General features: G+C 44.3%; 1 pseudogene; it reads right to left on the minus strand.

The window, feature by feature from the left end:
* Nucleotides 1-11,932: 11,932 nt before the first annotated feature.
* Nucleotides 11,933-24,638, minus strand: part of LOC146186895 (sperm-specific sodium:proton exchanger-like) — a 35,716-nt pseudogene continuing 23,010 nt past the window's right edge.

The raw sequence follows: 24,638 nt of genomic DNA on the forward strand, positions 1-24,638 counted from the left end.
CACAGCAGGCCAAAAGGATAAGACTGCAAGTTTTTTTGTAGATCATGTTTCTTGACCCAGAGTTATTTGGGCATTCAATGTTTACATGCTTGCCGTCAAGGCTTCCAATGCAATTTGGAAAATTCCAATAATTTCCCATGTTCAATGCAATCTGAAACAGACACAAATTTGGCAGCAGTAGCTGGCTTAGTAAACATTTTTATAGAAGTGGGGAGAGGGAATAGTGCATATAATGATCAATCAATTAAAATTATGCAAACATAAACGTCCTCATCTCTGCTTCCTGTTTGTTCGGCTGAAACTATTTTCTTTATGAAACAAATAATTTCACGAGTTTCAAACATTTACACGTAGGTCTCGCAAAACAAAACAATCCATATAAAAAAACATCTGAAGATGCGAGATTTCACTGCGTAATCACAGCACAAAAAGAATGAAGTAAAGGAGGCACTCCAGGGTGTAGCACTGACCATTCCATTCAACTTGCACTACATGTCACGGCAACATGTGCATATAATGTTTTAACACGTTCTGCGGTTTGTTGGAGAAAAGAGATGTTTGTTTCCCAAAGATTTTTTTTAGAAAAATAGTTTCTCTCACCTTTCTCCATTCTACCTCAGTCTGAGCAAAAGGAATGTATTTATCCCATCGATTCTTCCATATTGCAGCTGTGGTTTCTCTTATGAGGACTGAAGCTGTTGATCGGCCAATTAAAAAATTATACAACAAGCTGCGGAATGTGTCCCCATTTGCAAGAAACCTGGAAAACAATCACATATATAATAGAGATATTGAGCAGCAATAAACTGATCGGTACCTTATGTAAGAAGACCGAACTAATTAAAAATTAAAACAAACAATGTGTCTAGTTCTACAGCATTGAAAGGTACTAACAGCGCACCACATTATACGGAGCAGGTTCAGCAAATACATCTGCGGTAAGCTGTCAACCATTTTAATTGGATAAGATTCGTCATGGACACTCACCGTACTGTAATTGCCAGTCGATCGTGGGCCGAAATCGGATCTCTAAATGGAGTCACCTGACGGCCGAGGCTGTGCTTGACAAAGCCCAGCAAAGTGTCAAAGGTGCTGGGAGGCATCCTAAGGTAGCTAAAAGAGGACAGGTGTTATGTCAGTTATACCCCGTACGACGAGCACCGACTTCACGAATGCGTCACAAGAAACAGTACTTACTCGCGAAAGTAGGCCTCGTCTTCCGCTCGCATCCGTGGCAACAAAAGGCGTGCCTGCCCTTCTTGATCTCGGCGGCGATACATGGGTCGCAAACAAAATCGGCGCTTGCGCGCATTCCGTGCACGGCGACGGTGCACAAGCAACGAACAAACAAGTATTAGTACGTTGACAGTAGCCAAAAGCTCATCGTTAGAACCAGCCATCCTCCGGACAAAAAGGGCGACGGGAGAAAAGCTAGCAGACGATCAAGACGACGACGCGGGAAAAGAGCGCGTTTTCCCGTCTTCTCTGGTGTCACGCGACTATCGCGTTCTCGCTCAACTCGTTAGGGTACTCCCTCAGCGCCTCCTCTCTCTGCATTCCACGACAACCGCAGCGGAAAAACGCGCGTAGTGTGAGCTTCATTCCGAGGAGCTGCGACGCAGCGGCGCCGTCGACACTGCGCCGCTGCGGGAAGTTTCCCGCCAGTGTGAACGTGCCATAACGCATATCAATTCTGTAGCCTTGTTTGTTCATGCTCGTTGTCGCGATAAGACGCGTTATAATTTTCTTTGTCGCGAACGATGCTTCGAGATCTGTCTTGAAATTCCGATGACTTGCGTATGTTCCTACAATGTACGAGGTTGTGCTAGTAGCAATTTGCGACGTTATCTAGATTGTTCTGAGCAGCCTTTAAATTGAGCGTTGACGAGTGTGACGGGCATTCTTTGTTCGACGATCGACGAGCACGTTTGTTGCTATCGCCGCCCCCGAGTTGCTTAGTTCTTTTGCGGGCGTAAGTCAGCCCAATAAAGAGTTAAGTAAGTGCAATTACCGACTCTTCATTTGTCATCGACCTTATCACCACCACGTGACAGTATGTCTCATGTGTGCGTAGTCTTGAAATTGTAAATTATTACTGTTATAATTTTACACTGCCAATACATTTCACTGTGTAAGAGAAGGCTTACACACTTGATGGAATTTAAGACTACCAGCAATTAATTTTCAATAACGTTAAAGTGGAAGCTACGAATCAGTTGTAGCGAAGCCATCTTAATACCGCTGCATGGGCACTGTCATCATTTGGTAAGGAATTTTGAAAGCTGAATATTTCTTTATCGCTGTAATCATTCAAGGGTGACTCAATGTTATACGAAGCAAAATACTAGGATGACTTGCAAAGCAGGTACCGGATAAACAAATTTCAAAAGAAATGAAGTTCATCTTATCATCCGATTATAAGGAGGTATTTATTCCCAAACTAAACATCGATAGTTAACCTCATATGAAGCTACTTTACTCCCCTTGTCAGAAACGAAGAGACTGCGCGGGAGACAGCAGTAGCACGCAGACGAAAAGAGATTTTAATGGGCTACAAGTGAAGTATGTTGATGTAGGTGTATTAGGTATATTGAGTGCAACAATTAGGTACTGGGAAGATATGTTTCTAATACGTTTGAGCAATTCCCAAAGCAACATTTACTCACTGCCCATTTTGCAGGTGCGTAGAAGCCTTCCACTGCAAAAAAAAAAGTGTCAAACACGCCTAAGTGACATCGGCTATGACGGATTATGTTGCGTCGGGCTCCGGTGTCGTTGACGACCTGGGGTTGTTTAACGTGCTGTCAAATTCCCCTAGCAGAGGAGTGCCTTGCGAAACGGCTGCGATTTAACCTTCCCCATTCTCGAACTCAGCAGTCGAGCGCCCTACAACTGAGACACCACGACCGAGGTTTAACATGAAACGTCAGCATTCCCTTAAAAAAGAAAGTGTCCATCTCAAAGCAGCCATGTCTATCTTTAATAGTTACAGTTGGAACATTTCCTCAACAACCCTACTGCAAACTGCAGGCTGGACATACGTCGTCATCACAAAAGATTAAGGTTATTCTACTTATTTTACACCAATAAAATAAAATAGAGGGAGAAATTTAAGTTGTACCCATATCTCTCCGCCTTACACGCTCGTGTCATTATAAAAATGTTGCCGCGTTTACATGTAGAATAACGTTTTTAAATATTCGTCCTTTCCCTATACTGTCGCTGAGTGAAAAGGTCTACCCGCATGTGTTGAGAATTGTGAATCTGTGAATTTATTTTTACAAGCTCTCCAGGCAGGGCTTAGGACTGACATGCATGCCTGTTTTGGGCCACGTTCGAAGCCTCCATTCGTTGCCAAGTTCGATCCTGTCAATTCTCTGCTTTTCTACTCCAGATTGTACTTTGCTTTGTGGTCTGGGTTTGACACTGTTCGCTTGCTACTGTTGCAATGTACTTCTCGTTTTGTAAATATGTCTCTCCTCATTCCTACCTAAGGCCTGTAATAGAGGCCGGCAGCATTTGCTAAATAAATGCATAAGGCAAGGAGAAAGAGAAGAAATACGTCAACAACTTTATCGTGCATACAGAAGGCAAAAAGAAGCCTTTCAAACTTTATTCTGTTATGAAGAGGTCAGCGGTCGCATGCTTCAGCAGCTGTGGTATTCCAAACAGAAACGCGAATATACGATTTCTGAGCGTTTTGAATAAGTTGTTTTCATGGCAGTGACCTGTTTTGCTTTGACATGGCGCCTACCGAGAGCATCGCTTCGTTTAAGGCGCCGCGCGCGACAGAATCTTAAGCGTTGAAGACCGACAGATGATGTCCTTATCCAGCGTGAGAAGACACCCCTCCACAGTCTGGGCAGCTGCCGCTAAAGGTGGCGTCAAAATGTTTCAGGGCTGCCGGGCACAGCAATGTATTGGTGAAACAGCAGAGAAGGAGCCGCTCATCCCCCGTTTTGAGGCCTTTACATGTGTTAAGGTAAAGGCGATGATATTTTGATAGTACGGATCGTGATGTCTTTGAAGGTGTAGACCGGATTAAAATCGGGTTCCTGATCGGGTGGGGAGGAGAAAACAGACCGGTGAGAGAGCGCGCCGGCTGCTGCGTCTGCTTCCTCGTTTCCGGCCGAACCCTGATGAGCAGGGGCCTATATATAAGGTAACGGTGCGCGGAATCCGTATCCCGTATGCAAATTAAGTAGATTTGATAGACTAGGAAGGAAGTCCAGCCTTGTTCGAAGTTTCGACAGGCCCCTCTCGAGTCGGTAATTATGTATTCTGAATCGGAGTGTGAGGCCGCAAGAACAATCGCCGCCTCTTCTGCGTGTGTAGTACTGTGGGTTCTGAAGGCGAGGCCATTAATCGTTTTGCTCTTGTGAGCTACAGTGGCCGTGTACCATCTCCCGTGGTGATGGCCGGAGGCTTCCACGTAGTATAAACCTGTCTTGTTGCCATAAAGTCGGGCTAGGGCTTCCGCTCGTGCCAGACAAAGCAGATTATGATCTTCGTGTGACATATTGGCTAGCATAGGTAGCACACAATTCTGGGATGAGAAACCAAGAGAGTGCTGTGATCGATGCGGAGGCGAGCAAGAAGATGGCGATCTGTCTCCGTTTGCGATAAAAGCATGTAGTCGTTTGAAGGTGCGTTCCCGGAGTTCCCAGAAAGTATTCACCATCCCAAGGGTCATAAGACTGCTGTTTGAAATAGTGATGGGGAAGTCCAGGGCACGCTTCAAACATTATCGAAGGATGACCTCAAGGGCATCCTCCTGTTGTTTCCGTTGGTGGAGATAAGGTAACCTTATCCCTTCCCGGGGCAGTGCCCCATTTCATTTTGGCAAGAGCCGCCCGCAGATCATGGAGCCGGAAACGTTGATCCAGCTCTGTGTTCTCTCGACCTGCATAAGAGTATGCTGATCCACGGAAGTCTTGGGCTGTACGCAGATACTGGTCCCGGAGTTTCTGTTCCAGCTGAGTCGTGTTGCCAGAGAAAGCATGCATGGCTCTCTGCAAATGTTTCTGGGTTGCGGTTCGTGTTTGGGTTGGGTCGATTAGGGCTTGAAAGAGGCGTCATGTGTTGCGGCTGGATATTTGTCGCGCGGCCGTGTTGCATCTATACACCCAACTGGAGTCAACCAGATGGGCCGTGTACTCAGATGCTTTCTGGGTGAACTCGGCAATTTGAGCTTTAAGCTTTCTTATGTGTTTCTGGCGTCGCCAACTGCTGACGAGGCTGCATCTGGCTTCCCAGAGGTGAAGGAGGTGGTTATCCACGTCCGCGACTGCTTCTGAGAGTTGGATCTGTGTTTCGTGTGAGCGAAGGTGTATCTGCAGTTGTTGAGACCATGCTGGGTAACCCTGCTCATAAATGGATGTGTTATCAAGTGAGTTAAACTTTTGCCACTATTTCGTTCAATCTGGGATAAGGGCTATTTAAAGACAAAACGGAAGACTCACAGGACATTCACGAGCGCTACTAGCAACTGTTTATTCGGGATGTGCCCAGGGCATATACGAAGGAAAATTCGAGTATGCGCGAAGAGAATACAAAAAAGACACTGAAGTCATTCAGCGATCGAGTTATTGAAAAAATATTAGAGGGGTTCAGCGCTTCTGAACCGAACGTGGAGCGAAAGCTTTGGCTGCGGGCGACCTAGCGCTGCGTCGAACACATGTTCCGTTTAACGCCTCACAGTTCACCGACGTTCTATTCAGAACCCATTGTCATGCCTGTTATGAACAGCTGCGGGGAATATGAGTAATGTGAATTTGAATATCATGGCAAGCTGGTTCTAATGCCGCCTTCCCACATGAAACGAGAGTCCCGAGTTCGCGCTCTTTCAGTCACCCACCGACGCTGACGCTGAAGGCTGGAGCTGGCTGGCCAAGGGAACCTTCTGCTTCAATAACGAATCTAAAAATCACACTCAGCAGAACTTACATGTGCAGACGTAAAACTTACACATCTTCATCATATTCATCATCATCATCACAATCCTGACAACACCCAATGCAGGGCGAAGGCCTCTCCCATATTTCTCCAATTAACCCGGTTCGGTGCTAGCTGCATCCTCTTGACCCCTGCGAACTTCTTAACCTCATCCGCCCACCTAACTTTCTGACGCCCCCTGCTACACTTTCCTTCCCCTGGAATCCAGTTAGTTACCCTAAGTGACCATCGGTTATCCCCTCTTCGCGCTACATGTCCTGCCCATGCTCATTTCTTCTTGATTTCCACTAGAATGTGAGTAACTGGAATTATTTCTCTGACCCACTCTGCACGCTTCCTATCTCCTAATGTTACCCCTACCATTTTTCGTTCCACGTTTCAGCCCCATAGGTGAGTACAGGTAAGATGCAACTGCTGTATACTTTCCTCTTGAGCGATACCGGTACGCTGCTAGTCATAATCTGCGAGTGCTTGCCAAATCCGCTCATCCTAACCTTATTCTTCTTGAAATTTACTTTTTATGATCCGCATCTGAGGTTGCTACCTGTCCTGAGTAGACATATTAGCCTACTACTTCCAGTGCTTCGCTACCTAACGTAAACTGCTGTTCCTTCCCGAGGCTGTTGAATATTACCGTAGGTCACCAGTTATTCTTCGCAGTTCCTCTCCTCAGTTACTTAGCAAGGCAATGTCATCAGCAAATCGCAGATTACTGAGGTATTCTCCATCTACCCTTATCCCTAACTGCTAACATTTCAATTCTATGAATACTTCCTCTAATCAAGCTGTGAATAGCACTGGGGAAATCATGTCTCCTTGCCTAACACCTTTCTTATGGAAATTTTGTTACTTACTTTATGCAGAACTATGGTTCCTGTGCAGCCACTATATATATATTCAAGCACTTTCAGGTACGGCTCGTCTACCCCCTGATTTCACAATGCCTGGATCAACCCCGAGGTTTCTACTGAGTCAAAAGCTTTTTCGTATTCAATGAATGCTATGTATAAAGGCTGGTTATATTCTGAACATTTTTCTATCACCTGGTAGATGGTATGGATGTGATCGATAGTAGAATACCGTTTCCGAACCCCTGCTTGATCCTTTGCTTGATTGTGGTCTAAGGTTGTCCCGATTATATTAGCGATAACCTTAGTAAATACCTTATACGTAACAGACGCTGTAATTTTTAAGGTCCTTAGCGTCCCCTTTCTTATGAATGAAAAAAATGTTTGCGTTCTTCCATGGTTGCGGTACCGTCGATGACACCAGGCACAGCGTATACAGGGTGGCCAGTTTTTCTCGCACGATATCTCCTCCATCCTTCAACAAATCTATAGTTATTTGATCCTCTCCAGCTGCTTTCCCTGTTTTCATAATTTCTATTGCTTTCTTAACCTCGTCCTTTGTCACTGGTGGAACGTCTGACTGTTTTTCCTACGGCCAATTTCATTACGGTCCTGACTACTTTGGCTACTATCGAGATCAGTATAGAACTGCTCGGATGCTTTGACTATCTTGTCCATCCCTGATGACGTTGCACGCCTTGTCCCTTAGCGCATACATCTGGATTTTTTCCTATGCCCAATTTCTTCTTCGCCGCTTTAAGCCTTCCCCCGTCATTTAGAGCATGCTCAATTTTCTCCATGTTATACTTCCTTATATCGGCAACTTTGCGCTTACTTATTAGCTTTGATATCTCTGCCAATTCTATCTCGTCTGTTGGATTGGAAGCTTTCATACTCTGGCCTTTCTTATTCAAATCTTTCGTCTCCTTAGACAGCTTACCGGTATCCTCTGTAAGTATCCAACCGCCTACTTCTACAGCGCAATAAGTAATGATATCTCTGAAATTATTGTTTATTGCTTCTAGGGTAATGTCGCCATCCTCGGTTGGAGCTGAATATTTATTCTGTAGCGAGATCCTGAACTCTTCTATCCTCCCCCTCACCGCTAATTCGTTGATGGACTTCTTTCTTACTAATCTGTTGCGTTCCTTCTTCGGATTTAGACTAATTATTAACCTCACCATCCTGTGGTCCCTGCATCGTACTTTCTCGATTACCACTACATCTTGCATAATGGCGGGGGTTGAATGTAGTATGAAGTCAATTTCATTTTTAGTCTTCCCTTTATAGACCTTTCTATGTCCATTTTCGGTTCTTCCGTTTGCTGAAGAAGGTATTAATAATTATCAAGTTATTGCGGTCTGCAAACTCAACTAGTACCTCCCCCTGCTATTTCAAGAACCAATGCCATAGTCACATACTACCTGGTCTCCTGCCTGCTTTTTTCCTACCTTGGCATTGAAGTCGCCCATTAGTATAGTGTACTGCGTCTTTAATTTTCGCATTGCCGATTCTACATCTTCGTAGAAGCTTTCAACTGCCTAGTCATTATAACTACATGTCTGTGCATAGGTTTGTACAACGTTTAGTTTACACCGCTTATTAAGCCTAAGGCTTGCCAACCTCTCATTAATACCATATAATTCATCTATAATACCCTCTATGTACTTATGGACAAAGAAACGTCCTCCTAGTTCTCACCTCTCCGGTAGCTTTTCCTTGGTTTACACAACAATCGGACAACTTTAATGATAAGCCTCTAACAGAAGCCAGAACTTTCTTATCAAACCTTGATGTACGCTTTACACATCCTGTCATACGAAGCAAAGTATCGCACGAGATCTAAATTATAGTGCCAATATTTCTACATTTTTGGCATGGTCCCGCAGCCGGTAATGAATAAAGCAGCCAGGTTGGCCAACATCACTACACCTTGCTTTACTGTGATATAGCAATAACATACTGCATCCCGCTCTTATGTGGGGCTTTCTATGTTGGCCAAACTGGTCGCGGCATTAATGACCGGCTATGGGACCATGCCAAAAATGTAGAAAATAATCAAACCACTTGAAAGCTCACAGAATCGCAGAATCGTCATCTCAAATCTTGTCCTACACGTGCTGTCTGTCAAACGAAACAAGACACCGCACGAGATTGCCTGTGGTGTTCATTATTTTCTTCTTTTTTGGCATGCTCCCATAGCCGGTCAATAAATCCGCGACCAGTTTGGGCAACATATGAAGCCCCCATGAGACCGGGATAGCCTGCTCAGACGAAGACAAGTCCACTTATCGAAGCGTTGGCTCAAACTGCAAGAAATGCTTAAGTAAGCACTAGCAGCAAGGAAATTGTTTATCCTTTTATGGGAGTCGGGTGCGGGAGTATTTTCTTTGGGTTCACTCAGTGACGCTTTGGAGATGCAATTGATGCTTGAACCAAGAATTCAAAATCATTTTGCCGCATATTTTTTCCACACTTTGAAACCATTACCATGTGTGTTACCGTTAATGTGTTACCGACATATTTTGGCTTTCGCGCTGTTCCCATGGACCAATGGATTAGTGTCGGGCTTTTCAACACATAAACAGACCAACAATTTTCCACTCCTCAATTTCTTATTTATTATCGTACCGTTAATGGGACGCAAATTATCATTCCCTTCAGGAGACGGCTGTCCGGTACCGGGACGGAGGGAAAGAACAGGCGCATACAGCAGCCCAGGGTGGACCGTTGATTGGCAATGGTTTGTGTTGGAGGGAAAAGAGAGAAGTGCTGCCGGTGTTAGCACAGGCCACCGGGAAAGCAAAACATAAATTTCATCTGAATACACCACTGTTCGTTCTGGAAAAAAAAAAAAAAAAAAAAAAAAAAAAAAAAAAAACTTGCGTATGGGCACAGTATTATCCATACGAACGGACATGGAACGGTCAGTATCGACGTCTGTCAGATGGGTCACGTTCTCTGGCACATCGACGCAGCTGTTATCGTGCGTCTTGCTCTGAGGAGGAGTTAAAACTGGTTGTGGCCTCTTGCTTTGAGGCAGTGCCAAGGGCGGAGCCTAGTGGGGTCTATTTTCTGGTATGCGAAAGACTTCCAGCAGTGGCCGTCACTTAGAACTGACTTCCAGCCTCTCGTTCTGGCTATTTTTAAAGGACCTATGTAATAAAACGGTTTTCTCTAGCGGTGAGAATTCTTACCCGAACGAGGTAACCTTTTCGAAATGCTGCAGATATAGCACCGCGCCTATTATTCACGTACCCTTCGGTGTATGACCACTTGGCTTATACAAACTTGCGAAGTGATTACGGCTCTGCCGTGGAGTGTGCGTTGTCCTCAGAAGGCATTCAAGCAATACCGAGTTGTGCCCTGCGATGACGACAGTGTAGGAGACTTGCAGTAGATACGCCACTTGTTGCTTATGGCGTCGAGATAAGACTAAGGAAGTCCTGAAAGGGCGTTTTTACAATTTCGCTAATATTTGCGTATCCTTTTGAATAATTTGATTACACCGTTTCTATGCAGGTAGTGTACTGAAGATACAAGATAGTATACTAGTACACGCACGCAAGAATTCATTGAGCATTGGGGATCTGAATTACGGTTCATAGCTTCTTACAATATCGCCCGGAAAAACCCTCGCGGTTTAATACCAGTTGCAGAAATTTGATGGCAGTGTGCGACGTGACTGATAATGAAGAGGAAACTTTAGGCCACTCAGTTGGCAGTGAGTAAAATGTATTATGTATTTGTAGTTGGAAGGTGCCCATTCAAGACGTCCTATGCGTGCAATGCCCACTGCGTGATTTTTCCATGTCTTTTTTGGTGTTGTCAGGGGCTGCAAAGGCGCGAATGATGGCATAGCAGACATGACAAGAGTGTGATAAATGTGGCAGGGACTTATTGTTTCAACTCGTTAGTTTAGTCGGAGCCATTAATAGAGGCCACACAGCTTTTCAGAAGTGACACGCATGGCTCTAACGTCATCGTAGATTGCAATATATTTTCCTCCATCTAGTACATCTACACCGGAGAGTTTCTCGCAAGCGTTAAAGTAGGGAAGTGCTTAAGATGACAAGGTTGTTTCCCGTCGTCCACACGTTATGCTGTATTCTACATCATTCAGCAATGCCTTGTCTGTAGCAGTAGCAAGCGGTAAGTGCTAATTTGTCAGGAATTATGATATAACCATGGGTGTTACTTCGTCTATGAAGAAGTAGATGTGAACATGCATCTGCAATGATTTTAGAGACTTTCTGAAACGGAAGGAGTGCCTCTACGCAAAAGGTTATCATTGCCCTCGTGGTGTACATTAAATTTTAGGTTTCATTCTGACATGCTTTTGAGGAAGCTTCGGGAACAGAAAAGTTTTCAGGCGAGCTGGGAGCCGAAGCTGGAAGGTGTGCGCTGTAGCATTGCCCATAAGCAGAACACAAGATCTTGTGTCGGCAAATACCACTTTGGTGTTCTTGTTGCAAAGATGACGAAAACCTTAGTAGAGTGCTTGCGCTCAGTAGATGGTGATGCGACACGCGTCATATTAGTGTCAAAACTTCTGGGCAACATCTACTGGCTAATCACATAGAGCGCTAAAGTAAAAAGGAAGGGGGACATTTTTTTTTTAGATATTGTTTAGTGCATATTCATTCGCAGCCGTTCGTTTGGTTGCTGGGAGTACTTTCGCTTCTTGGTCAGTGAGCATGCTGTTAGACTGGAAAGTATCAGCGCCTGACAGGTGCATCACATTGTGGTAAAAAAATGTAGTTAGCTGTGCGCCATGCAGAAGTTCGCAGGGAAAGTTCCAGCAGTTAAGTTTGCAGAGAACGCTAAAGCTAAGACTTCCAATACGCGCCCACCCAGGTCATTTGCTTAGGTTCATGTTCCTCATTGGTGCCGCCTATCACCTTTTCTTAGTGGCATCCGACGTGTGAGCTACAAAGGTATGGCGCCTGTATAAGAGTCTCCGCTTCTGTTAGGATGCACCGTTCCATCAAGAGCACGCGATGCTGCCATAAAAAAACATAAAACCATGCCTACGGCGAAACAGTCTTATTTAAATTCCATGAACGAACGGGATTTGGCGCTCGCAGCGAGAAGAACGGAGCGCTATTTTGTACGGACCACAGCCGCTCTCAGTACAGATCCACACTCTGACGATGCGACATGACCCTGTCGGTTAAATCGTCAACTCGTTCCTGAAAAAAAAAGGGAACTACTGAGCACAAAATGCGATCTAGAAACTGCCAATCTCCAATTCTGTGCTGGCGCGGCCGCGGCTTCCCACCATTTTGAAAGTGTCCTCGTATTCGGCCTGTTTCTCGTCGCCCACCCTTGTCTGCAGCCAGTCGACTTCCGGCGGAAGCCTGTACGTCTTGCTGGCGATTATCACCATGACCGGACGCAGTCGGTTCTGGTGAAACTGCACGGATGGAAAACGGCATATTGAGGCGGACGCAGCGTTTTATGGTGAGAAAATTGCACTGAAATTGCCTCTAAAATTTGAATGTTACATTTTTTATTCATTTAAAGGTATGGATTTGTAGTAAAACGCTTACAGATTTGTACCAATAATCTCTTGGCAAAATACCTAATACAGGGTACCTGTCAGTAACTAAGTGAAATATATGTCAAGTAAAATTTGCATTAAAATTACATTACTTTGAGAAGTATTAAGGGGAAGTTACTTAGCTGAAAAATATCACAAACTCAATTGTTGCAATTTTTTCGCGACGACATGAATCTCGTCCCACTGCGCCCCAATGTATGTAAAGACAACCCCACATCGTGTAGGCCTATTAGCGAAAGATGAAAAGAGTTGAATGGTTTGTTTGATATTTCGGTAGTATTGAATATGCAAAGATATAGTACGTAGTATTGAACATGCAAAGATATAGTACGTAGGTGCATGTTGTACGTTGTTTCTTGAAGGAAGTGGGACACCTTTGAGCAAAATAAGGTTTTGGGTAAGTTGGTCACACTGTTGATTCATGACGGCAACTTCCTTCTTTCGCTGCCGCTATGAACCGAAACTGGGACAATTTCGGCCGCAGCATCACAAAGGGTTAGCTTTCCGGCACATGTAAAACTTGGTTGTTATTTATTATCAACACCAATTTACAATTTATTATCAATTATCAATGATGGTTGGAGTTGAATGGCAATCCCGCAACGTGGTGAATGTGATATTGACAGTATGATGCTGTATTATCTGAAATCATCGACTTCATACAGGTAATATTGTGCTGGGCCATGCATGAGCCTAAAACAGCATTCAAAATGAGGATGGAATGAGGCAACTATTCGTCCCGGGAGCTTCGCTGTTCACAAGAAGTTCAGCTTTTTCAAGTTCAAGTAGCTCATCGCTGGACGACCGACCCACGGCTGGGCGTTGTTGCAAAGATATTCACTTATTACGTCGTATGTAAAATTAAAGCGGATAATTGGGCTAATTGGGTTGCCATTCAAATAAAAGCAGCACACCAGCAAAACACACAGACAGGAGAACGGGACAAGCGAAAAACTTACAATTTTATGCATGAACACGCCAGAATAAATACGAAACAATTCAACATGAGAGACACAAACAAGGTTAGATAAGGTGCGGACCCCAGACATCCTTAGTCACGTTTACCGTCGAACATCAAGGAATTGCGACTGCTTTCCAGATAGCGAATGGAGGATGTGCTGACACATGTCCCCGCATTAGCTATTGCCTTCGCCTTGATATTTTGCATGCATATTTGGCTAGAATTCTGCAGCCGGAAAAGTCGGATTTCAAGGCAGGCTTATTTGCATTCTTGGCAGTGCTACGCCTGAAATCCTGATGTGATGTAACACACATTATAATTGTGGTCGTACAGCCGTGCATTGAGACATCGGCTGTTTTTCAACAGAGCAACTTTATCTCGTACAATGCCCTGCTGCCATGCTAAAAATGTGTTCTGATGTTTTATTTTTTATCTGAAACCCTGCTTTGTTTTCTTAGATTAGTCACTCGACACAACTTCATGAGTTTTACCGGGGCTAAAAAAAAACACTTTTATGCTGGCTTTCTGGCGATCTTCATGTGAATAGGGTATCACCCCAACCTTTTGCTTTTCATTGTCTCTGCCTCTCGTTTCCACAAAGGCACCCAATACTGTATGCTGCGCATTTTTGTCCTTTAGAATGCATTCCGCCACTGAAACTAACAAAAAGGGTAGCCGGCGCCACCCAGACGGGTTGACTGCTTTATGAGGCTATACTGAACTGTGCGTTAGCAGGGCTTGTTTACGCATTACGAAAACAAAGCCTGGCAACGCCTCTTTGCCCTAAATTTAGAGTGTGTCGAATCGAACGGAAAGTGTTTTGTCCTACTAGGTTCACAAGTCCAGCAGGCGTGTTTATCAGAGAAACGGAGGCTTAAGTCTAGGAACCGTACGCTGTTACCGAGAGGCACCTAGTGAGTCAAAATCAAAGGGGCCAAGCATTCTTCAAAAACGTCTAGAACAGAACCGATAGTTTCGCCACATAATCGCGTTGTCCTTTCAAGTAGATAGTGATATACATATCTTACGACCCTTATAACATTGCGGCCCTCCAAACGTGTAGTCAACATATCACCCTTTCCTAAACACAAATCGCTCAAAACAAGCGCTACACACGAACCAATATGCGCAACTTACTGCGCTTTCTTACTGTCTGTGCTTTCCGAGTGCGCTACTTCTTAAAGAAGTATGGTAAAGCCTAGCGTATTGTCGAAGCTGAGCTGTTTTTACTGTAGTTCTCTAATCGGCGTTCAGCATTGCGAATCACACATAACGTTGGTAGAAAACTTGGAAGAAATCACATGGCGACCGTAATCCCGGCATGCACCGTGCGCGCTTAGTACCAACGCTGGACAGCCTGTCTCTGGACTAGCGCCAGCGAAGCATTCGGCTCTGGCACTGAGATAATTATGGCGAAATGCGTGGCTCTGTCGCAGTTTGATTTGATTTGTCTGTCGCCTGTTTTGTAGCAATCTTTTACACGTTACAAAGTATAAGTAACAGACAACAATTTCAATTCTCCTACACGAAATGCTGCTGATCACAATATTCAGTTACAAACCCTGAAAACCAACTGAAGAATGAAATGATAACGAAGCAAATCTGACGACAGTAGACAAACCGTATGGGAAAGTGCTAGAAGATATATATATATATATATATATATATATATATATATGTGTGTATTGGCTGCACATCAAGCATAGTTATGCGTAAAGAAAGTAAAAAATTCCTCTAAAGAAAGGTGTTTGGCAAAGAGACACGACCTCCCCAGTAATATTCACAGCTTGGTTAGGACAAGTATTCAGAGGCTTGGAATGGGAGCAGGTAGGGATAAGGGTAGATGAAGAATACCTCAGTAACCTGTGATTTGCTGATGACATTGTCTTGCTAAGTAAATCAGGAGATGAACTGCAAAGAATGATTGGTGACCTAGACAGGAAAAGTAGAAAGGTAGGCTTGAAAATCAATATGCAGGAGACTAAAGTAATGTTCAACAGCCTCGGAAAGGAACAGCAGTTTACGTTAGGTAGCGAAGCACTGGAAGTAGTAGGCGAATATGTCTACTTAGTACAGGTAGTACCCGCAGATCCGGACAATGAAAAGGAAATAACAAGAAAAATAAGATTGGGATGGAGCGCATTTGGCAAGCACTCGCAGATTATGACAAGCAGCTTACCGGTATCGCTCAAGAAGAAAGTATACAACAGTTGCACCTTACCTGCACTCACCTATGGGGCTGAAACGTGGAGGCTAACCAAGAGGGTTCTACTTAAGATGAGGACAACGCATAGGGCTATGGAACGAAACATGGTAGGGGTAACATTAAGAGATACGAAGCGTGCAGATTGTTTAGATAAATAACTCAAGTTCCTGACATTCTAGTGGAATTCAAGAAGAAGAAATGGGCATGGGCAGGACATGTGCGAAGAGAGGATAACCGATAGTCGCTTAGGGTAACAAACTGGATTCCAAGGTAAAGAAAGCGTAACAGGGGACGGCAGAAATCTAGGTGGACGGATGAGGTTAAGACGTTCGCAGGGGTCAAGTGGATGCAGCTAGCACAGAACAGGGTTAATTGAAAAAAATATATGGGAGCAGCCTTCGCCCTTCAGTGGGTATAGTCAGGCTGATGATTATGATGATGATGATGATGATGAGATGAAGTAACTCGGGGGTGGACTGCAAATAATGATTGATGACCTAGAAAGGAAAGGTAGAAAGGTTGGCTTGAAAATGGATATACAGAAGACTAAGGTAATGTTCAGCAGCCTTGGAAAAGAACAGCAGTTTACGTTAGGTAGCGAAATACTGGAAGTAGTAGGCGAAAATGTTTACTTAGGACTGGTAGTAACCGCAGATCCGGACCATTAAAGAGAAATACCAAGGAGAATGCTATTGGCATGGAGCGCATTTGGCAAACACTCGAAGACTGCGACTAGCAGCTTAACGACATCTATACAACAGTTGCATCCTCTCTGTACTCACCTATGGGGCTGAAACGTGGATGCTAATTAAAATGAGGGTTCTGCTTAAGTTGAAGACAACGCAGAGGGCTATGGAACGAAAAATGGCAACTGTAGCATTAGGAGATGGGAAGATGGCATAATGGGTCAGAGAAATAACTCAAGTTACTGACATTCTATTGGAAATCAAGAAGAAGAAATGGGCATGGATAGGACATGTAGTGCAACGAGATGATAACCGACGGTCGCTTAGGGTAACAAACTGGATTTCAAGGGAAGGAAAGCGCAGCAGGGTGCGGCAGAAAGTTAGGTTGGCAGATGAGTTTAAGAAGTTCGCAGGGCCAAGTGGATGCAGATAGCACAGGACCGGGTTATGAGAAATATGGTAGACGCCTTCGCCTTGCAAAGGTATAGTCAGGCTGAAAATGAATCAGATTAAATTGTAAGAAAGCTGGAAAGGAACTGAATCTTGGTGGTCTACAAGGAGCTGTGCGGATTTCTGGATATTTTGATCATTAGTAACGCTAATGCGGGTAGGGTTCCAAGTTTCCGTTTCCAATTTTTCACACGTTTCATCGTGGAGACATAGGTTCTTACACTGAACACGCTCTGCGCTGTACTCGTGATGTGTGTGTTGTATTCTCAATCTAGACTTTAATATGGGACAACATTTTTGCAGTGTGCGCATGTATCTTCGCCCTCTTCACCTTGCCGCTCTTCAAGTCTCAAATATTCCATTGAGAATGAAATCAGCAACTCGATATTTAAAACACCAAGAGTCTAAGGAAGTGTCGAGTCGTTAACCTATGGTCTCTTCAGCAGCTAACTCCCTATAGCTTGGATATAAGGCCAGACTCCAGAAGCCAGTTTCTTATTCAAGAGGACACATCTATAGCGCTTCTACATGTTAACAAGATATTAAAACTTGGTTGAAAATTTAAATCGAATCCACGCGTGTTTCTTGCTTAGCAGACGATTTTCTGCCCGGGCCCACCAAAGTGTATGACTATGAAATTCAGAGCAGCGTGGGCAAAGCAATATGTTGTACATAACTCAGGAAGACACCCAAATGCCCACTGTCAGTGGCGAAACCAAGAATCGGAATAACTTATTTGTTTGCCATACAAACATCCCGAGCCGGTGTAGGCTCTGCTTTTTCTAATCTTGGTCTCTTCAAAGCAGAAGCTGTCAGGTGCAACACGTGAGTCGTGCAAGCTGCAGCAAGTCATGTCGGGTCACCTGTGCGCGTATGTGATCGACACACGATCGAAATGCGGCAAACAAGGCCGCCCAAAGCGCGCGCACCCCCAGTAGATTAGACCCAGGTGGAAGACGCGAAATTGAACTGCAGTCAAAACAGATGCTGACACACTGAGCCCCAGCAGACGAAGGTGATGGGCACTAGCGTAAGTTTTAGTCCTGTTGGCGAATGGTTTTTTTGAAGCCCGTGCTGACCGCGGTACAAATATAATACAGCAACACACGCATCACAAGTTCCGAGAAAATTGTGGAAACGGCGCGACTCCGAATTCGAAACAGTCAAGCTTTAAATGAACTTAGAAACAATGAGCACACAATTAGCCGGAGCTACGAAGTCCAACGGTACGTGCAGATGCAATGTTAGAAAAACGCCCGCAAAACAGACGGAAATTGAACTCGTGGTGAACGTGTATGGCATACATGGATTCATATCCCATTCTCATGGAACGTTTGTGGTCATTCTGAACGAATAAAGTCTGGTGAGATTATGCTGTTTTTCTCTGGCATCAACAGAAACAAGCGGATTACCATCAGTAAGAATTTATCTCTGAAGGTTTCCTGTTATAACGACACTACAATGATACGCTGTCGACAAGCTCGTCTTAGTTCTCTTAAAGCCAAGAAGGGAGCCAGTTGGTGCTGCATACTTGTAGCAGGCCCTTCTCCGGTCATAGCAAAGGACGGCTACTCCACGTATGTTACATATTTTCGTGCGACCCACCGCGAATTTTAGAGATACACGCCTCTCATCCCTAAAGCGTTCCGACCAGCGCCAGCCTGATTTAGATTACGGGTCCATGGGTTAAGTTTATCAGATATCTTCTCTTCCTCTAGTTTTCTCTCTCTTAATTTACCCGTAGTCTCGTGCTACGCATGTTTTTTTTTTTGTTTTTTATTAAATCTGGTCTGCTCTGAATTTCCGCGCTGTCAACGCTGACGCACTTAAGCGGCGCTACATTCGAGACGAATGGACGCGGGAGACGACCACTTCTCCGGGTGAAGCACAGCTAGGTGAAACAGGTGTCAAAGGGTGCAACAGATGCTCATACTGTACATTTACAGGTTTCCCACGACCTCACAGTTACTCATCGTAGTGTAAATTTGTCGTTTCCTCTGTCCGTGTTGTAGGTTTTCTCGTTAAAACACGTCGTATTTAAAACTCGGCTATAGGTCTCCCGTTGTAAGCTAAATTTCGATAAAAGCTATATGTGAGTATATGTGGAGGAGGTATTTTACCGGGAAGGCAATCTTCATCGTCTGCGGCGGCAGGTAGGCTGGAGCGACGAAGTATTCTTGCGTTTCCGGATCCAAGGCGGTGCCATGTATCAGAATAGCGTCTTCTATGTCCGCCGTCAGGTTGAATTTTGAGCAACGTTCCAAGTCGGGAAGTAGGAAGGAGTCAAGCCGTCGGTTGATTTTATCCGGCGGCCATGTCTGGTGCGCAATGCAAGCAAATAGGGAATACGATCCGGCTCAGTTGTAGAAGGTACCATTTCCCTTTTTGCAGGTGCTGCTCCCCGATACGGCTAGCAACGTAAGAATGGAACGCATGAACTTGCAATTTCAGGTATGATATACTGCGCAGCAGTTCTTTATGACTAGCACGTGCATTGCTGGTCACTCATATCCCCCAAAACACACTTCAAACTTCGCAGTGGCAAAGGCCGCTACGGCTACAGCTATCAATAAGAGTATCCCATTCGCATAGCACACGACACGCATACTTGGTACAGTGTAATATCGATTGATAAAACTTTACTTCAAAGGTTTGTTTTGTTAGACGGATGTTAGGGAGATTCCTGACTTAAACATTTTTGAAGGCAGTGAAAAAGAAGTTTGAAAGAATTTGGAGATTTTGAGGACAAGTTTTGAAAATTTAGTGTGATATTTGAATGATAATGCTGCTGGTTTGTTTCTTTTGCACTAACCGAAAGTACTGTCTAGCGCCTTTACCTCTGACTCAAGAAGAATTTGTATTCGAAGAAATGAACAAAGTAATTTCCAAAACGTGGGTAGTAATGCTTCAATAAAAGTTTTGAAGCTCCTTATGTTTTGGCGAACATTATATCTCTACATCAAAATATGACATAACCCCCAAACAAATTAAGTTTCCAGTTTAAATTGTTGGCAAGAATGAGCTCGAAAATGCAGTACACATTTACTGCTTTGTACGGAATGTGCATGTTCCGGAACATGCTTAGACTAATATGGCGCGAAAATTCCAATGTTTCAAACCGCTTTAGAGAACCATTCGGACGCTTGAAATTTACTCTGCTTCAATAAACCTAATGAGTGCATGCTAATTCATATATACAGGGTTTAGAATATTTGGAGGCCAGGTTTTAAAAAATTCATATGCAAAATCTCCTACCCTATTCGAGCTGAAATAGCATTCACAAAGTAGCAAAACATAGTCTACGTTATCGGATAAGTGATTCAACATCGGTACTTGCCAAGATTTTCCGAAATCGAGAGAAAACTGATTCGGTGGTGTGCGTAATTTTCGCATAAGGGAGTCAAAAAGCTGTTTTGTCATGGTGCCTCATCTCTTGGACAGCGAGGCAAGCGCGCCAACGGCCGGGATGGCGCTTGCCTCACAGCTCGACAGAAGACGTACCATGTCAAAGCAGCTTTTTGACTCTCTTCTGCGAAAATTGTGCACGCCACCGAGATCAGTTTTTCCTTGCTTTCGGAAGATCTGGGCAAGTACCGATGTTGAATCACTTATCAGATAACATAGACTATATTTTGCTACTTTGTGAACGTTATTTCAGCTCGAATGGGGTAGATTTTGGAAAGGAATGTTTGAAATCCCGGCCCCCAAATATTCAAGACCCTGTATATGCATATATACATATATATGTATATGGAGCGAAGCAAACAGCTCTTGGAGTATCTTGAAATTTTATGCGGTATTTCAATCCAACTGCAAACTATTTTACAGGTCCGCGAAGTGCCTTTTCCTGAGTAGCTATAGACCGTTTTATCATGGGCGCTGCCGGATGGATGGATGGATGGATGGAAGGATGGATGGATTGATGGATGGATGGATGGATGGATGGATGGATGGATGGATGGATGGATGGATGGATGGATGGACGGACGGACAGACGGACGGACGGACGGACGGACGGACGGACGGACGGACGGACGGACGGACGGACGGACGGACGGACGGACGGACGGATGGAATATATGAGCGTCCCCTTTGAAACGGCGTGGTAGCAGTAGCTATCATGCTCATTTTTCTACCTATATCTTAATTATTGATTTAGATTGGTTAACTAAACCATCATTCTATTTATTAAATTTTTGCTTCTACATTACTAACATTATGTCACTTCTCTGCTTTTAAGCCACCAATCTTCCAGTCGTTTTTTTCTAGTTTCCACTGCAGGTTTATTCACAATGCCACTGGCATCTCTAAACCCCAGAGCTCCAGGAACAGTGACTGCGCCTGCATCAACTTCCGGATGGATACCATTACATTGGAGTATAATATGATCAATTGTTTCACTGGAGTTACTACATACAGCTCGTGCATCATCTTCATTGTTAAATTATTTTGTAGCTACGTGTTCTAAGGCACCCTGATCTAGCTTTAAAAAGTAGGGCACTGCCTCTTGAGTTATCAACGAAAGCTTCCTTCCTGATCTGCCTTTTCCACTTTTGGTATAATTTTAAGCTCTGTTTCTTTTCTATCGAGTTTATCCTGTGTTTTTCACCTGTTGCTTAATGCTCTTCATTTCTCCGTCCTTGTGACTAGCATACTTACTAGTTAGTTTTCTAGTTCTTTTCCTCCATTGTGAGTCCACGTTTTTTAAGTACAGGTATTTAAATACTTTAGCTGCCCATCTGCTGCTGTCCAGTTTCCTCAGGCGTTCCTCATATAATATTTTACTCTGAGCTTCCCGTACTTCGAAAGATGTCCAGCCCATATCTCCCTGTACCGCCTCATTTGTGGTTTTGCCATGGGCACCTTGTGCTGATCGTCCAAGGGATCTCCGATTTATTTCTATTGTCGTCTGTACCTCTGATTTCAGGCCCAAAACCGCATTTCCGAAAGTAAGTCCGGCACCATGATTCCTTTCCAAATACCCCTCAAAACCTCATATCTATTTTATCCCCACAATGCCTTATGCTTCATTATCCCGGCATTTCTTCGCCATTCGGCCTTAAGTGATTGCTTATACTTTCCAATGTATGCCGTTTTGTGTATCTGGCGCCATCTAGCAGCCACGTTGAGTACAACCGCCATGCTGGTATGTGCGGTCCCATCTGCGGAACACGCGACACGTTGCGCACATCGGCATCTCGGAGCTTTCGCATCTATGTTTTTCAACAGCAGCAAAGTCATTCGGTCAGAAATTACAAATATTTATGCTCCTGATCAGCTCGGCTGAAGGCTACAAACCTGATTACAATTAGTGTGTAACTTTTATGTGGAACAGAGGGGCGGTGGCGCACCACTGGCTGCAACGGCTGTAAAGGAAGCAAGGCAGGGCCTTTCAACCTGTTTTTGATTCTTAAATGGTTTCTAGAGACGAGCTACCGTAAAATTGAGCAATAAAAGCAAGCGAATGTTGCCGTTTCACATCGTATTTAGAAGTAATTCTAATCGCGCTACATTTGTTTCGTCAGCCGATCATTCATATACTCTTTATTGCTTGAGTGGCTATGCGGGAGTTCTCACATCTCTACTGGGGTTCTATTCTTAACGATCCATTATCAATTTCGGATCCATTTACTTTTCCCTAGGCTACTTCTGCAGGGCGACAAAGCCGGAGCGTTCAAGCACCCACAACCAGGCAGTTTTTCAAATTATAACTGTACCGCGAGCATCACAGCCATGAAAGCTAATCTCTCCCTCCTATCCTTATAACCTCGAAGGAAAATCAATCGCTTAACTCTATTTCACAAAATATATGATGATGACACGCTACGTGACGACTTCATCTCTCCACCTGAATACGTTTCCCGTCGCATCTATCGCCGATACAAGGTTGGAACCGCTAAATGCTGTACCAAAGCGTTTTTTCAGTCTTACCTTCCCTGGACATTGTTAGGTGGTATCGTCGTTCATCCAACATTGCAGCCATTGAAGATAAGCAGCGTGTTCGCGATGCACTAGCTAATTTTGTTTATCCTGAAGAAAATTGAGTTTGCGCTCTTATAACATTCACTGTATTTGATGTACTGTTGTATGCTATGCATCCTACTCCCCTCCGTAATGCCATTGGCCCTGAAGGTACAATAACTAAAATAAATAAATCGGATTTCAGCGTTACTACATGACTCAACCACCCAGTATGTGCGTAAAGTGGCGATGAATTGTCGACGGTGGGACCTGCTGTCGTGCAATTTCTTTGACTGGCCGCTAGCTGAGTTTGTCTGAGGCGGTCGTCATGCTGTCATCCAGATTAAACGGAAGCTGGAATACTTATAGAATAGTGACGTTAAACTATGCCCCATAATGACCTCAGCAAAAATTGGCTTTATCAACAATTATATCTCATTTGTCGTCGAAAAATTTGCTTACTTTAAGAAATCGCTGCTGTTCCTGTGACTATATTTTGATTAATTATCCGCAGCAAAAGGTTACGAAATGTGTATTTAAGAACATTTTGCGCTGTTTAACTAAATAATGTTCACAACCAATTTATTAAACAGCGTTCTCTTCAAGTGTGACACGTTCTTTTAAAGTATCATGAACCTCAGGTGGCTGCATAGAAATAGTTTATCTTTCCCAGGTGACATCTCGTAAGTGCTTGCCGCAAGGAATACCACCCCAAAGGCTACCGTTTCTGCACTGATATTCAATTTTCCGGTCCCTTCCCTACAAACACAGTGTTCCGAACGCGCACGAAAGGCTGCTAAGGCAAAAAATAGTCGATTGGGCGTTGAAAATCAGAGGCTGCTCTCTTCATACAAATGACAGAGTTGCAACTGGAACAGCGTAGAACGACGTACGCGCATACCATCGCTGTTAATATTTTAGTTCTGTTGCTCATCTCCTTTGGTTGTAATTTTCTTGTTAATTCGAACAACTGAATAGAGAAAAAAGATTTTGTTAGCCGCGGCACCTCTTAGCAGCTGAACTGCGACCGACGGAAGAAAGGACCAAAACAAAAACAGGGATGGGGTATGTAAAAGGGTACAAAGTATAAAGAAGCCTAAAGATAGTGCATCGCTCGCATCATCTAACCAGCTTAGACACTTTTCGTCTATTAAGAACACTTTGTGTGCAAAAGACTAGGACCGCATGCGCTTTCTCCGTAGAATGTCCTGGAGCCCCCGCTGCTATCACCGCGTCCTTACATACCAGAGAGGAGGAACGGTTCCGTGCACTCCGGTTCGAGGCTATTTTCCTCCTCGCCGGGAAAACTGACTATACCGCAAAACTTCGCACCTGGTATTTCGGGTGTGCCTGTAGTACCATGAAGCCAATGATCCTGGCGATGTAGGACCAAATCTGGTAAATAAGGCTTGGAGGCCGAGTGAATATTTGAATGGCTTCCATGACGCGTTCCCTTGGAACCACGTACGCCTGCGCACACCACGGAAAGCATGGAAAAGCTCTTATAAACGACTATATTCTGCCATTTGAGACTTGCGCGACAAAGAGCCAGACAGCCAATAATTTGCACAAGCTCTCAACAGAAATTGGTCACAAGGCATGAACCGGCTAAGCTGTCCCTCTGACTTCTCCCCCACCCCTATCTTGTTCTCACTCAAAACAAAAAGGAAAAAAAAACATTGAGGTGAACGCTACCGAAGTGCAAAGTGCAGGTCTCACATTTATCTGCGTTTCGGCTACCACTCGAGTGATGGAAGGCTCGTCAGTGACGAGTCCCAACACGGCGATACAGGCGGGTGCGCTCACGTAGTCCCGGAAATAGCCCTCGTTGTAGAAGAACAGATGCGACGCCGAGTTGGGAAGCGATCCGTCACCAGGGTTCTCGAACTCGCCTTCGATCTGCACGCAACCAATAAACAAAATCGATACTGTGGAGTCCCATCCTTCGTCCCGTGTAATGAAATGTGTTCTCGCAATCTGGGCTCAGAGTTTCAAGGCCGCTGACGTC

The sequence above is a fragment of the Amblyomma maculatum genome, chromosome 6 (assembly GCF_055883805.1).
Source record: "Amblyomma maculatum isolate TAMU_Amacu chromosome 6, ASM5588380v1, whole genome shotgun sequence".
Classification (NCBI taxonomy): Eukaryota; Metazoa; Arthropoda; class Arachnida; order Ixodida; family Ixodidae; genus Amblyomma; species Amblyomma maculatum.